Source organism: Ambystoma mexicanum, chromosome 12, assembly GCF_040938575.1.
Source record: "Ambystoma mexicanum isolate Mex_15411 chromosome 12, UKY_AmexF1_1, whole genome shotgun sequence".
Lineage (NCBI taxonomy): Eukaryota > Metazoa > Chordata > Amphibia > Caudata > Ambystomatidae > Ambystoma > Ambystoma mexicanum.
In genome coordinates this window covers 319421618-319438689 of record NC_090936.1, presented here as the reverse complement: position 1 = coordinate 319438689, position 17072 = coordinate 319421618, and positions in this window count along the sequence as shown.

Here is a 17072-nt window from a genome sequence, read left to right as displayed (position 1 = left end):
GCATTAAGATATCACATCTCATGCTATCGGAAGGGTCTCAGGATTGGATAAGGAAGGAGTTGGATATCACATCTCATATTATAGAAAGGGTCTCAGGTTTGTTATTATAAGCATTGAGATATCAAATCTCATGTTATAGGACAGTCTCAGGTTTGGTATTAGAAGCATTGAATATAACATCTCATAGTATAGGACGGGTCTCAGGATTGGAATGGGAAGGACTTTGATATCACATCTCACGCTATAGGGAGGGTCTCAGGTTTGGTATTAGAAGCATTGAGATATCACATCTCATGCTATCGGAAGGGTCTCAGGATTGGATCGGGAAGGAGTTGGATATAACATCTCATGTTATAGCAAGGGACTCAGGATTGGATGGGAAGGAGTTGGATATCACATATGGTAAAGTAAGGGTCTCAGGTTTGGAAGGGGAATGATTTGGATATCACATCTCAAGCTATAGGACGGGTCTGTGGTTTGGTATTAGAAGCATTGAGATATCATATCTCATGCTATCGGAAGGGTCTCAGGATTGGATTGCGAAGGAGTTGGATATCACATCTCATGTTATCGGAAGGGTCTCAGGATTGGATTGGGAAAGAGTTGGATATAACATCTCGTTATAGGAAGGCTCTCAGGTTTGTTATTAAAAGCATTGAGATATCACATCTCTTGTTATAGGACAGTCTCAGGTTTGGTATTAGAAGCATTGAGATATCATATCTCATGGTATAGGACGGGTCTCAGGATTGGAATGGGAAGGAGTTGGATATCACATCTCATGCTAAAGGAAGGGTCTCAGGTTTGGAAGGGGAAGGATTTGGATATCACATCTCAATTTATAGGACGGGTCTGTGGTTTGGTATTAGAAGCATTGAGATATCATATCTCATGCTATCGGAAGGGTCTCAGGATTGGAGTGGGAAGGAGTTGGATATCACATCTCATGTTATAGGAAGGGTCTCCGGATTGAAATGGGAAGGATTTGGATATCACATCTCATGTTATAGGAAGGGTCTCAGGTTTGTTATTAGAAGCAATGAGATATCGCATCTCATGTTATAGGACAGTCTCAGGTTTGGTATTAGAAGCATTAAGATATCATATCTCATGCTATCGGAAGGGTCTCAGGATTGGAATGGGAAGTATTTGGATATCACATCTCATGCTATAGGAAGGGTCTCAGGATTGGAATGGGAAGGAGTTGGATATCACATCTCATGCTATTGGAAAGGACTCAGGTTTGGTAGAAGCATTGGGATTATCACATTTCATGCTATAGGAAGGGTCTCAGGATTGGAATGGGAAGGAGTTGGATATCACATCTCATGCTAAAGGACAGGTCTCAGGTTTGGAAGGAAACGATTTGGATATCACATCTCAAGTTATAGGACGGGTCTCGGGATTGGAATGGGAAGGAGTTGGATATCACATCTCATGCTAAAGGACAGGTCTCAGGTTTGGAAGGAAACAATTTGGATATCACATCTCAAGTTATAGGACGGGTCTGTGGTTTGGTATTTGAAGCATTGAGATATCAAATCTCATGCTATAGGGAGGGTCTCAGGTTTGGTATTAATAGCATTGAGATATCACATCTCATGCTATAGGAAGGGTCTCAGGATTGGAATGGGAAGGAGTTGGATATCATATCTCATGCTATAGGAAGGGTCTCAGGTTTGGTAGAAGCATTGAGATATCACATCTCAGGCTATGGGAAGGGTCAAAGGATTGGAATGGGAAGGAGTTGGATATCACATCTCATGCTATAGGGAGGGTCTCAGGTTTGGTATTAATAGCATTGAGATATCACATCTCATGCTATAGGAAGGGTCTCAGGATTGGATGGGAAGGAGTTGGATATCACATTTCATGCTATAGGAAGGGTCTGAGGTTTGGTAGAAGCCTTGAGATATCACATCTCATGCTATAGGAAGGGCCTCATGATTGGAATGGGAAGGAGTTGGATATCACATCTCATGCTATCGGAAAGGTCTCAGGTTTGGTAGAAGCATTGGGATATCACATCTCATGCTCTCGGAAGGGTCTCAGGATTGGATTGGGAAGGAGTTGGATATCACATCTCATGTTATAGGAAGGGGCTCAGGATTGGAATGGGAAGGACTTGGACATCACATCTCACGTTATAGGAAGCGTCTCAGGTTTGTTATTAGAAGCATTGAGATATCACATCTCATGTTATAACCTGAGACTGTCATGGACAGTCTCAGGTTTGGTATTAGAAGCATTGAGATATAACATCTCATGGTATAGGACGGGTCTCAGGATTGGAATGGGAAGGAGTTTGATATCACATCTCATGCCTTAGGAAGGTCTCAGGTTTGGTTGAAGCATTAAGATATCACATCTCATGCTATCGGAAGGGTCTCAGGATTGGATTGGGAAGGAGTTGGATATCCCATCTCATGCTATAGGAAGGGTCACAGGTTGGAATTGGAAGGAGTTGGATATCACATCTCATGTTATAGGAAGGGTATCAGGATTGGAATGGGAAGGACTTTGATATCACATCTCGCTATAGGGAGGGTCTCAGGTTTGGTATTAGAAGCATTGAGATATCACATCTCATGCTATCAGAAGGGTCTCAGGATTGGATTGGGAAGGAGTTGGATATCACATCTCATGTTATAGGAAGGGTCTCAGGTTTGGTAATAGAAGCATTGAGATATCACATCTCATGCTATCGGAAGAGTCACAGGTTGGAATTGGAAGGAGTTGGATATCACATCTCATGCTATCGGAAGGGTCTCAGGATTGGAATGGGAAGGAGTTGGATATCACATCTCATGCTATAGGGAGGGTCTCAGGTTTGATATTAGAAGCATTGAGATATCATATCTCATGCTATCGGAAGGGTCTCAGGATTGGATGGGAAGAGTTGGATATCACATCTCATGCCATAGGAAGGGTCTCAGGATTGGAATGGGAAGGATTTGGATATCACATCTGAAGTTATAGGACGGGTCTTTGGTTTGGTATTAGAAGCATTGAGATATCACATCTCATGCTATCGGAAGGGTCTCAGGATTGGATTGGGAAGGAGTTGGATATCACATCTCAAGTTATAGGAAGGGTCTGTGGTTTGGTATTAGAAGCATTGAGATATCACATCTCATGCTATCGGAAGGGTCTCAGAATTGTATTGGGAAGGAGTTGGATATCATATATCATACTATAGGAGGGGTCTCAGGATTGGAATGGGAAGGAGTTGGATATCACATCTCATGATAAAGGAAGGGTCTCAGGTTTGGAAGGGGAAGGATTTGGATATCACATCTCAAGTTATAGGACTGGTCTCTGGTTTGGTATTAGAAGCATTGAGATATATCTCATGCTATCGGAAGGGTCTCAAGATTGGATTGGGAAGGAGTTGGATGTCACATCTCATGTTATAGGAAGGGTCTCAAGATTTGAATGGGAAGGACTTGGATATCACATCTCATGTTATAGGAAGGGTCTCAGGTTTGTTATTAGAAGCATTGAGATATCACATCTTATGTTATAGGACAGTCTCAGGTTTGGTATTAGAAGCATTGAGATGTAACATCTCATAGTATAGGACGGGTCTCAGGATTGGAATCGGAAGGAGTTTGATATCACATCTCACGCCATGGGAAGGTCTCAGGTTTGCTAGAAGCATTAAGATATCACATCTCATGCTATAGGAAGGGTCTCAGGATTGGATTGGGAAGGAGTTGGATATCACATCTCATGCTATAGGAAGGGTCACAGGTTTGAATTGGAAGGAGTTGGATATCATATCTCATGTTATAGGAAGGGTATCAGGATGGGAATGGGAAGGACTTTGATATCACATCTCACGCTATAGGGAGGGTCTCAGGTTTGGTATTAGAAGCATTGAGATATCACATCTCATTCTATAGGAAGGGTCTCAGGATTGGAATGGGAAGGAGTTGGATATCACATATCATGGTAAAGGAAGGGTCTCAGGTTAAGAAGGGGAAGGATTTGGATATCACATCTCAAGCTATAGGACAGGTCTGTGGTTTGGTATTAGAAGCATTGAGATATCATATCTCATGCTATCGGAAGGGTCTCAGGATTGGATTGCAAAGGAGTTGGATATCACATCTCATGTTATCGGAAGGGTCTCAGGATTGGATTGGGAAAGAGTTGGATATAACATCTCATGTTATAGGAAGGCTCTCAGGTTTGTTATTAGAAGCATTGAGATATCACATCTCATTTTATAGGACAGTCTCAGGTTTGGTATTAGAAGCATTGAGATATCATATCTCATGGTATAGGACGGGTCTCAGGATTGGAATGGGAAGGAGTTGGATATCACATCTCATGCTAAAGGAAGGGTCTCAGGTTTGGAAGGGGAAGGATTTGGATATCACATCTCAATTTATAGGACGGGTCTGTGGTTTGGTATTAGAAGCATTGAGATATCATATCTCATGCTATCGGAAGGGTCTCAGGATTGGAGTGGGAAGGAGTTGGATATCACATCTCATGTTATAGGAAGGGTCTCCGGATTGAAATGGGAAGGATTTTGATATCACATCTCATGTTATAGGAAGGGTCTCAGGTTTGTTATTAGAAGCATTGAGATATCGCATCTCATGTTATAGGACAGTCTCAGGTTTGGTATTAGAAGCATTAAGATATCATATCTCATGCTATCGGAAGGGTCTCAGGATTGGAATGGGAAGGATTTGGATATCACATCTCATGTTATAGGAAGGGTCTCAGGATTGGAATGGAAAGGAGTTGGATATCACATCTCATGCTAAAGGAAGGGTCTCAGGTTTGGAAGGGGAAGGATTTGGATATCACATCTCAAGTTATAGGACGGGTCTCTGGTTTGGTATTAGAAGCATTGAGATATCATATCTCATGCTATCGGAAGGGTCTCAGGATAGGATTGGGAAGGAGTTGGATATCACATCTCATGTTATAGGAAGGGTCTCAAGATTGGAATGGGAAGGACTTGGATATCACATCTCATATTATATGAAGGGTCTCAGGTTTGTTATTAGAAGCATTGAGATATCACATCTTGTTAAGACGGATTTCTGAACTCTGTCCTGGTGGCGCAGAAGTTCAGAAGGCCAACCTAATTACTTGGAACAGGGTAACCTCTGGACAAGCCAGACCAATCAAGGTAGCGATCGCGGCGGTCAAGACTAGGTCTCAAGAGGGGTGAGGGTGACTGAAAGCCCGCAATGAGCACACAAAGCAAGAGCGCTTACAAACTACTCCAAACAGGTGTTATATCAAAAATATAAACACATTTATTTTAGGGCCTTTAAAACAATGACCGTAGCGAGAAAATCACAATATCACAATATTAAACCAACACATACCATATCAACACAATATATACACCAATACACAGTCGCAAGCGTTTAAAGCACGAAATATGTAGTCCACCTGAAAGGAAAGGAAAACAGGCAGTGCGATAACGCTTTAGACTCAGTTCGCCTTCAGAGGCACCTAACTAGATGGAAGTCCGAGCACTGCGAAGAGTGGAGCCTTGTGCTCAAAGTACCTGCCACGCCGGTGCCAACGGGCAAAAGGGGAAGCTCTTCGGAGGAAGTCAGGCAGTTCGGGTTAGTGCACAGCAGAAGGAGAGCAGGTTCCGCAACTCAAGCGCAGCCTCCACAGCGGGCAGAAGCAGAGCGCGAGTACGGCCAAAAGGGTGCTGTTTTTACACAGCAGGGAAAAGCAATGGGATACTGCAGGAGGGCGACCAGATCCTAGCTAAACTACTCACCGGTCCCCAAAGCAAGCAGACCCAGGCTTATCCACGTTAGTTTCAGCAGCTGGCAGGTTCAGAAGAGCAGGGAACGCCTCGTAGTCGTGTAGAGCAAAAAGACGTCCCAATCGACGAAACCAGCACAGTTTGTTGCCGCAGCAGGACAACGGAGCGGCCGTGTGTATTCGAGCCAAATGTACACTCCTCCCTTCAGACTTGGGAACGCCAAGTGTACGAAGCGTGGGAGAGTGACCAGGACTCGGAATACAACACAACCTGGCGGCAGTTACAGAGCAGGACTCCCTTGTAAGCTGGTCAGTCAACTGGATGGCCCAGAGACACTTCCGAAGGCTTACTTGGCAGGAGTTGATGAAGTCGCTGGGAATAGCTGTTCCTGCTATTCCAAAGGTCGAAGCACCAGTACAGGCCTTCTGGTTCGATCAAAGGAGGAAAGGGTTTCACAGGACGACAGCAGTGCAAAGGAGGATTCCTTCAGCGGGTCACCAGCGATTCCTCGGTCCAGCCTCGTAGTTGCAGGATACTTGGCTCCTGTATTCCTTTGTTCGTGAGAACTCAGGAGATCGACATGGTAGTGGTGTTTCCAGCCCCCTCTTATCCACGGTTCCCGTCGCGCCAAAACAGAGGGGAGCCAATGGGAGATCCGCTCATCAACACACATACCATACGTGGACCAATCACGGACCACGGTGGTCCCAGGCATTCACACCACCCTAGACTCTCTGGCACCCAGGATGTGTATTGGGACCAGACATCCCAGCCCACACCCTGGAGGCACACAAACGACATGTAGAAGCCCGCGAAAGCAACCACGTTTCGCGGGAAAGTACATGCCCAAATAAGGAAGGCCCCGGGTCGCTCGACCTGGGGAAGGTGAAGGGAGCAAGACGGTCAGTGGACAAGACAAAGGAGCCTCGTGGTCTGCCATTTTGGGAGCCAGGCCACCATTTTGGGTTCAGTGCGAAAAACGTGCTCAGAACGCCAAAAGGAGCTCAAAATAAACAAAACGATCGCTGCCACCATTCCAGTCCCTGAATGACTTGCACCGATCAAAATACCATCCTAAAAGAGTATCTGGGGCCTGTAGAAGGCTAGAGACCCAAGAGAGCTGTAACTTAGCTTACAGTGCCCTCTTGTGTCATGTTGCACTAAAGCCGCAACACGATAAAAGAAACTACGGGAAACAGCGTTCCCCGGTACTGACTGTCTTAAGGGCATGTCAGTTTCCCCGTAAGAAAGGAGCGAAAGCCCAGAGGAGTGCGGCAGAAGGCTGAACTTCTCTGGCAAAGTCAAGAACAAGGTGTAAAACAACAGCAAAACGTTTAGGGGTTGCCACATGGAAGGAAAATTCCCTACAATTATGAAATCTTTCCTAACACTCGCCCCTCCCAGACTATGGACAGGGGGAACTAATCCACCCCTGGATGAGTCTCTTGTTCAGGTCGGTAAAATATTCTGGACAACCCATCAGCATTGCTATGTTGGACACCTGGCCTATGCTCAATAGTGAAGTCGAAGCCTTGTAGACTTATGGACCACCTAAGCAACTTTGGATTCTCCCCCTTCATGTTCATTAGCCACTTTAACTGCTTATGGTCAGTCTGCACAGTGAAGTGGGTCCCATAGAGGTAGGGCCTCAGCTTCCTTAGGGCCCACACAACAGAGAAACATTCTTTCTCTACCGTGGACCATCTGAGCTCTCTGTCCTTAAGCTGGCGACTAATAAAACCGATAGGGTGTTCCTTACCCTTCTCATCTACTTGTGATAGTACAGCTCCTATCCCAGTGTCAGAGGCATCCGTCTGCACGATAAAAGGTCTTTGATAATCAGGGGCCCTAAGGACAGGGGCCTGGCACAAGGAGTCTTTTAAGCCATTGAAGGCCTTCTCACACTCGTCGGTCCAAGTTACCTTCTTGGGTTTCTTCGGAGTTGTGAGGGCAGTCAGAGGAGCAGCTATGGTGCCATAGTCTGCCACAAAAGTGCGGTAAAACCCCGTGAGTCCTAAGAAGGCTCTCACTTGGGTTTGCGTAGTGGGGGTAGGCCAGTCTTGTACTGCTTGTACCTGACTGAGTAGAGGCTGTCTCCTCCCTCCACCTACTTCATGTCCAAGGTAAACCACTGAGCCTTGTCCATTTTGGTGAGGGGCCACTCGGGCACCCTCAAAAGAGCTATCTGAAGGACTGCTTTTGAACAGGTCGGGGAGAGGTTCAGACTCCTCTTCCTCAACGTCTGAAGCAAATAGCAGTGCTGCGATTTCGCCGCTTGGGACGAAAGCCTTCAGCCTATTCACGTGGAACACTTTTGGAGCCTGTCTAGGCCTTCCAAGGTCCACTGAATAGTTAACCTCACCCAGGGGCTCCACCACTGGGCAAGGACCTGACCATTTATCCTGTAAAGCTCGAGGCCTTATGAGATTCATGATCAGGACTTGCTGACCAAGTGTAAAGTTGATGAGGGAAGCTTTCTGGTCGTACCAATGTTTCACCAGCGCTTGCCCTGCCTTCAATTTATCACTAGTCACGCCCATCAGAAGTACCATCCGTTTTCTGAGCCCTAGCACATAATCAACTACATTGGTAGTAACAGGGGGAGTGGGCATCTCCCATCCCTCTTTGACAATGGCTAAGGGTCCCCGTACGGGATGACCGAACAGAAGTTCGAAGGGCTGAAGCCAACACCCTCCTGTGGTACCTCTCGGTAGGCAAACAGTAAGCATGAAACAAGAAGATCCCATTTTCTTCTCTGAGGCTCCTCCAGAGCCCCAATCATGCTCGTTAACGTCCTGTTGAAACGCCCCCCCAGACCATTGGTCTGGGGGCGGTATGCAGAAGAGAACCTGTAGGTGACCCCACATTCTTTCCACATAGCCTGCCTATACTTCGACATAAAGTTGCTGCCATGATCCGACACAACTTCTTTAGGGAAGCCAACCCTAGTAAATCTGCCGAGTAAAGCTTCTGCAACTGACTTGGCAGTTACAGTTTTCAATGGGATGGCCTCAGGATACCTGGTTGCATGGTCGACCAGCACCAGGATAAACCTATTGCCTGAGGATGTTTGCGGGTCAAGGGGACCAACCATGTCGATCCCTACCCTTTCAAATGGTACCCCCACAACTGGGAGCGGTACCAACGGAGCTTGGATTGTCGCGCCAACCTTACCAGACAACTGGCAGGCGGCACAACTCCTGCAGTGACTTTCTACTTGCTCCCCCATCTTGGGCCAGTAGAAATGCATGGATAACCTTTGCTTGGTCCTCTTCATACCAAGGTGACCAGCAAGGGGAACTTCATGTGCCAACTGCAGGAGGAAGGGCCTAACAGCAAGGGGAACCACCAACCTCCTATGGTCTCCTTCTGTAGACTCTGTGGGCTCACTATACAGGAGTCCACCTTCCCAATAAATCCTATGCTTCCCAGGAGGTTCACCCTCAAGCTGGGAGCAGGCCTGTCTCCTTAGGCCTTCCAGAGATGGGCACTCACGTTGGCCTTTACTGAATTCGTCCCTATCAGGACCTCCTTCAACTAACAAGTCTTTTAGTTCAGGATGATCGTTGGGGTCGAATACTTCAGGCATCGCCACCTCCTCGTCAGGCCCGGGCGATTGACCAACTTCCTCCACCGCAGTGGTAGGCGAGCTCGGGGGAATATTCTCTTTCCCTCGTCTTGACTTGTAGACTCCTTTCGCCTTGGGTTTCCCCTTCGGCTGGGGCGGCGTATTGGACTTGGCCAATGCTGCCCGTGCTTGAGACCGTGTGTAGGGTCTTTCGGCAGTGTCTCCTACGAGCCCTAAAGCTCTGAGATCATTACCCAACAAGACCTTTCCCGGGACGTTTCTCTGAATGCTCACTGGAATCCTGACTGCTGTACCATTTAAAGTAAGATTTACAGGGATCACCGGAAACATACGGAGGGGGCCGTCAGCCAACTTAGTGGGCATCAGAGTAGCTCTGGCAACTTCCTCTGAGTCTACCAAGGTAGAATCCACTACAGTGCGACTGCACCCACTATCCCTAAGAGCTGGAGTATCCACTCCATTGATCAGCACACTGTCTTTAAAGTAGTGCATGGTATTATCCGGAATCCTAGCATAAGCCTCTGCGACTTTAGGCTCCCAGGAACCCAGGGACACTAAAACTACCTCAGCCTCTATTCCGCTGGAAAATGAGTCTGAGGAGAAGGATGCTCCTGTAATCTCTTCTTCCTCGTAGGAGGAGAAGGCCAGATTAGCGGAGTGGACCCCCAAAGGTCTAACATTACAACGGGGATCCCCCTTCACATGGTCAGTTAATCCACAAGAAAAACAAGCCCCATTGGGTCTGTTTACGTAGGGAGGCTTATTGTAACCAGAGTTCTGTTTCGGAGGCTGTCCTCCACTACCGTGTGAGTTCTCTTGTGTCTTACCCTTGTTTTTCTTTTTGTGGCCCTTATGGGAAGAAGATTTAGCAGATTCCCCACCCTCCATATCTTTGGACTTTTTCCCTTCCTCCTGCTTACCAGGATGAGTTTTGTCCTTATGAGACACTCGATGTGACACCCATAAGTCTGCTGCAATGGCCAGCTTCTTAGGATCTATCTCCTTCGAATCGGCCAAATGCTGCTTAAGCTCCGGGGAAGAAGAAGCAAAAATATGTTCCAGCATGACAAGATTTATCATGCCTTCGAAGGTAGAAACCTTATAACCTTCGACCCAGCCAGTTAAGTTTTTCAAAGATTCAGCGACATAAGATACCCAAGTACCACCTTCCTTTTTCTTATACTCTCGAAAACGCTTTAAATATTGGGCCGGAGTTTTCCCAAACTTTAAAATGAGAGTTTGCTTTAACATTGCGAAATCAGCCCGCTCAGCCTTTGACATTTCCATAATGGCACTACAGCCAGAATGGGGCAGTCTACTGAGCAACCACGCAATCTTATCAGCATTGTCAACTTCTTGAACCTCGCATGCATACTCAAACGCATTCAGCCAGTCCATAATGTCATTCCTTTCTTCATACACACTGAGCAGATCTTTCGGAAACCGTGGATGAGAGGAAGCCCCAGACCCATGTCTAGGACCCTTGGATCCATTTGCAACCTGAAGCTTGGCCAGTTCCAACTGGTGATCCCTGTCTTTCTGTTTTTCTGCCTGTTCGATTTTTAGTTTGGCTATGCTGAATTCAAGCTCCTGCTGCCTAAACCGCAGCTCTTGCTTCTTGAATTCAAGCATAGCCTCCCCATCAACACTGGCAGAGGAAACATTAGACATCACATCCTCCCTGTCCTCGTGGTCGCGATGGATCAGTGCAGCGGTAGAACCGTCGGTTCTACCAGTGAGAGCAGCCCCACCACCTTCTGCACTGTCCTCGGAAGTTATAGCGTCAAGCTGCGCTTCTTGCCACGCCACGATTCTCTGGATCATTTCCAATTTAGTGCCTTGAGGGGAAACACCTCTCTCCGCACACATCTTCTTCAATGTTTCTGATTTGGAAGCATTTAAAGTTAACAAGGTATTTGCTTCCATACTGTTTGATAGGACTATGGCCTTTTTAAAGTTATATTACAACAATTCACTACGTGTACTGGTTGGAATAACCTGAAATGCCTTAGTTCGAGTGCAACACTGGATACCTTCAGTCGTATCCCACCGCTGTACACCAATTTGTTAAGACGGATTTCTGAACTCTGTCCTGGTGGCGCAGAAGTTCAGAAGGCCAACCTAATTACTTGGAACAGGGTAACCTCTGGACAAGCCAGACCAATCAAGGTAGCGATCGCGGCGGTCAAGACTAGGTCTCAAGAGGGGTGAGGGTGACTGAAAGCCCGCAATGAGCACACAAAGCAAGAGCGCTTACAAACTACTCCAAACAGGTGTTATATCAAAAATATAAACACATTTATTTTAGGGCCTTTAAAACAACGACCGTAGCGAGAAAATCACAATATCACAATATTAAACCAACACATACCAAATCAACACAATATATACACCAATACACAGTTGCAAGCGTTTAAAGCACGAAATATGTAGTCCACCTGAAAGGAAAGGAAAACAGGCAGTGCGATAACGCTTTAGACTCAGTTCGCCTTCAGAGGCACCTAACTAGATGGAAGTCCGAGCCCTGCGAAGAGTGGAGCCTTGTGCTCAAAGTACCTGCCACGCCGGTGCCAACGGGCAAAAGGGGAAGCTCTTCGTAGGAAGTCAGGCAGTTCGGGTTAGTGCACAGCAGAAGGAGAGCAGGTTCCGCAACTCAAGCGCAGCCTCCACAGCGGGCAGAAGCAGAGCGCGAGTACGGCAAAAAGGGTGCTGTTTTTACACAGCAGGGAAAAGCAATGGGATACTGCAGGAGGGCGACCAGATCCTAGCTAAACTACTCACCGGTCCCCGAAGCAAGCAGACCCAGGCTTCTCCACGTTAGTTTCAGCAGCTGGCAGGTTCAGAAGAGCAGGGAACGCCTCGTAGTCGTGTAGAGCAAAAAGACGTCCCAATCGACGAAACCAGCACAGTTTGTTGCCGCAGCAGGACAACGGAGCGGCCGTGTGTATTCGAGCCAAATGTACACTCCTCCCTTCAGACTTGGGAACGCCAAGTGTACGAAGCGTGGGAGAGTGACCAGGACTCGGAATACAACACAACCTGGCGGCAGTTACAGAGCAGGACACCCTTGTAAGCTGGTCAGTCAACTGGATGGCCCAGAGACACTTCCGAAGGCTTACTTGGCAGGAGTTGATGAAGTCGCCGGGAATAGCTGTTCCTGCTATTCCAAAGGTCGAAGCACCAGTACAGGCCTTCTGGTTCGATCAAAGGAGGAAAGGGTTTCACAGGACGACAGCAGTGCAAAGGAGGATTCCTTCAGCGGGTCACCAGCGATTCCTCGTTCCAGCCTCGTAGTTGCAGGATACTTGGCTCCTGTATTCCTACGTTCGTGAGAACTCAGGAGATCGACATGGTAGTGGTGTTTCCAGCCCCCTCTTATCCACGGTTCCCTTCGCGCCAAAACGGAGGGGAGCCAATGGGAGATCCGCTCATCAACACACATACCATACGTGGACCAATCACGGACCACGGTGGTCCCAGGCATTCACACCACCCTAGACTCTCTGGCACCCAGGATGTGTATTGGGACCAGACATCCCAGCCCACACCCTGGAGGCACACAAATGACATGTAGAAGCCCGCGAAAGCAACCACGTTTTGCGGGAAAGTACATGCCCAAATAAGGAAGGCCCCGGGTCGCTCGACCTGGGGAAGGTGAAGGGAGCAAGACGGTCAGTGGACAAGACAAAGGAGCCTCGTGGTCTGGCCATTTTGGGAGCCAGGCCACCATTTTGGGTTCAGTGCGAAAAACGTGCTCAGAACGCCAAAAGGAGCTCAAAATAAACAAAACGATCGCTGCCACCATTCCAGTCCCTGAATGACTTGCACCGATCAAAATACCATCCTAAAAGAGTATCTAGGGCCTGTAGAAGGCTAGAGACCCAAGAGAGCTGTAACTTAGCTTACAGTGCCCTCTTGTGTCATGTTGCACTAAAGCCGCAACACGATAAAAGAAACTACGGGAAACAGCGTTCCCCGGTACTGACTGTCTTAAGGGCATGTCAGTTTCCCCGTAAGAAAGGAGCGAAAGCCCAGAGGAGTGCGGCAGAAGGCTGCACTTCTCTGGAAAAGTCAAGAACAAGGTGTAAAACAACAGCAAAAAGTTTAGGAGTTGCCACATGGAAGGAAAATTCCCTACAATTATGAAATCTTTCCTAACACATCTCATGTTATAGGACAGTCTCAGGTTTGGTATTAGAAGCATTGAGATATAACATCTCATAGTATAGGACGGGTATCAGGATTGGAATGGGAAGGAGTTTGATATCACATCTCATGCCATGGGAAGGTCTCAGGATTGCTAGAAGCATTAAGATATCACATCTCATGCTATCGGAAGGGTCTCAGGATTGGATTGGGAAGGAGTTGGATATCACATCTCATATTATAGGAAGGGTTTTAGGTTTGTTATTAGAAGCATTGAGATATCACATCTCATGTTATAGGACAGTTCAGGTTTGGTATTAGAAGCATTGGATATAACATCTCATAGTATAGGACGGGTCTCAGGATTGGAATGGGAAGGTCTTTGATATCACATCTCACGCTATAGGGAGGGTCTCAGGTTTGGTATTAGAAGCATTGAGATATCACATCTCATGCTATCGGAAGGGTCTCAGGATTGGATCGGGAAGGAGTTGGATATAACATCTCATGTGATAGGAAGGGTCTCAGGATTGGATGGGAAGAGTTGGATATCACATCTCATGTTATAGGAAGGGTATCAGGATTGGAATGGGAAGGACTTTGATATCACATCTCACGCTATAGGGAGGGTCTCAGGTTTGGTATTAGAAGCATTGAGATATCACATCTCATGTTATAGGAAGGGTCTCAGGTTTGTTATTAGAAGCATTGAGACATCACATCTCATGTTATAGGACAGTCTCAGGTTTGGTATTAGAAGCATTGAGTGTAACATCTCATGGTATAGGACGGGTCTCAGGATTGGATGGGAAGAGTTGGATATCACATCTCATGCTAGAGGAAGGGTCTCAGGTTTGGTAGAAGCATTGGGATATCACATCTCATGCTATAGGAAGGGTCTCAGGATTGGAATGGGAAGGAGTTGGATATCACATCTCATGCTAAAGGAAGGGTCTCAGGTTTGGAAGGGGAAGGATTTGGATATCACATCTCAAGTTATAGGACGGGTCTGTGGTTTGGTATTAGAAGCATTGAGATATCATATCTCATGCTATCGGAAGTTTCTCAGGATTGGATTGCGAAGGAGTAGGATATCACATCTCATGTTATAGGAAGGGTCTCAAGATTGGAATGGGAAGGACTTGGATATCATATCTCATGTTATAGGAAGGGTCTCAGGTTTGTTATTAGAAGCATTGAGATATCGCATCTCATGTTATAGGACAGTCTCAGGTTTGGTATTAGAAGCATTGAGATATCATATCTCATTGTATAGGACGGGTCTCAGGATTGGAATGGGAAGGAGTTGGATATCACATATCATGCTATAGGAAGGGTCTCAGGATTGGAATGGGAAGGAGTTGGATATCACATCTCATGATAAAGGAAGGGTCTCAGGTCTGGAAGGGGAAGGATTTGGATATCACATCTCAGGTTATAGGACGGGTCTGTGGTTTGGTATTAGAAGCATTGAGATATCATATCTCATGCTATCGGAAGGGTCTCAGGATTGGATTGGGAAGGAGTTGGATATCACATCTCATGTTATAGGAAGGGTCTCAAGATTGGAATGGGAAGGACTTGGATATCACATCTCATGTTATAGGAAGGGTCTCAGGTTTGTTATTAGAAGCATTGAGATATCACATCTCATGTTATAGGACAGTCTCAGGTTTGGTATTAGAAGCATTGGATATAACATCTCATAGTATAGGACGGGTCTCAGGATTGGAATGGGAAGGAGTTGGATATCACATCTCATGCTATAGGGAGGGTCTCAGGTTTGATATTAGAAGCATTGAGATATCACATCTCATGCTATCGGAATGGTCTCAGGATTGGATTGGGAAGGAGTTGGATATCACATCTCAAGTTATAGGACGGGTCTGTGGTTTGGTATTAGAAGCATTGAGATATCATATCTCATGCTATTGGAAGGGTCTCAGGATTGGATTGGGAAGGAGTTGGATATCACATCTCATGTTATAGGAAGGCTCTCAGGTTTGTTATTAGAAGCATTGAGATATCACATCTCATGTTATAGGACAGTCTCAGGTTTGGTATTAGAAGCATTGAGATATCATATCTCATGGTATAGGACGGGTCTCAGGATTGCAATGGGAAGGAGTTGGATATCACATCTCATGCTAAAGGAAGGGTCTCAGGTTGGAAGGGGAAGGATTTGGATATTGCATCTCAATTTATAGGACGGGTCTGTGGTTTGGTATTAGAAGCATTGAGATATCATATCTCATGCTATCGGAAGGGTCTCAGGATTGGATTGGGAAGGAGTTGGATATCACATCGCATGTGATAGGAAGGGTCTCAAGATTGGAATGGGAAGGAGTTGGATATCACATATCATGCTATAGGAAGGGTCTCAGGATTGGAATGTGAAGGAGTTGGATATCATATCGCATGTTATAGGAAGGGTCTCAAGATTGGAATGGGAAGGACTTGGATATCACATATCATGCTATAGGAAGGGTCTCAGGATTGGAATGGGAAGGAGTTGGATATCACATCTCATGATAAAGAAAGGGTCTCAGGTTTGGAAGAGGAAGGATTTGGATATCACATCTCAAGTTATAGGACGGTTCTGTGGTTTGGTATTAGAAGCATTGAGATATCATATCTCATGCTATCGGAAGGGTCTCAGGATTGGATTGCGAAGGTGTTGGATATCACATCTCATGTTATAGGAAGGCTCTCAGGTTTGTTATTAGAAGCATTGAGATATCACATCTCATGTTATAGGACAGTCTCAGGTTTGGTATTAGAAGCATTGAGATATCATCTCATGGTATAGGACGGGCCTCAGGATTGGAATGGGAAGGAGTTGGATATCACATCTCATGCTAAAGGAAGGGTCTCAGGTTTGGAAGGGGAAGGATTTGGATATCACATCTCAATTTATAGGACGCGTCTGTGGTTTGGTATTAGAAGCATTGAGATATCATATCTCATGCTATCGGAAGGGTCTCAGGATTGGATTGGGAAGGAGTTGGATATCACATCGCATGTTATAGGAAGGGTCTCAAGATTGGAATGGGAAGGACTTGGATATCACATCTCATGTTATAGGAAGAGTCTCAGGTTTGTTATTAGAAGCATTGAGATATCAGATCTCATGTTATAGGACAGTCTCAGGTTTGGTATTAGAAGCATTGAGATATAACATCTCATAGTATAGGACGGGTCTCAGGATTGGAATGGGAAGGAGTTTGATATCACATCTCATGCCATGGGAAGGTCTCAGGTTTGCTAGAAGCATTAAGATATCACATCTCATGCTATCGGAAGGGTCTCAGGATTGGATTGGGAAGGAGTTGGATATTGCATCTCATGCTATAGGAAGGGTCACAGGTTGGAATTGGAAGGAGTTGGATATCACAGCTCATGTTATAGGAAGGGTTTCAGGATTGGAATGGGAAGGACTTTGATATCACATCTCATGCTATCGGAAGGGTCTCAGGATTGGATTGGGAAGGAGTTGGATATAACATCTCATGTTATAGGAAGGGTCTCAGGATTGGATGGGAAGAGTTGGATATCACATCTCATGTTATAGGAAGGGTATCAGGA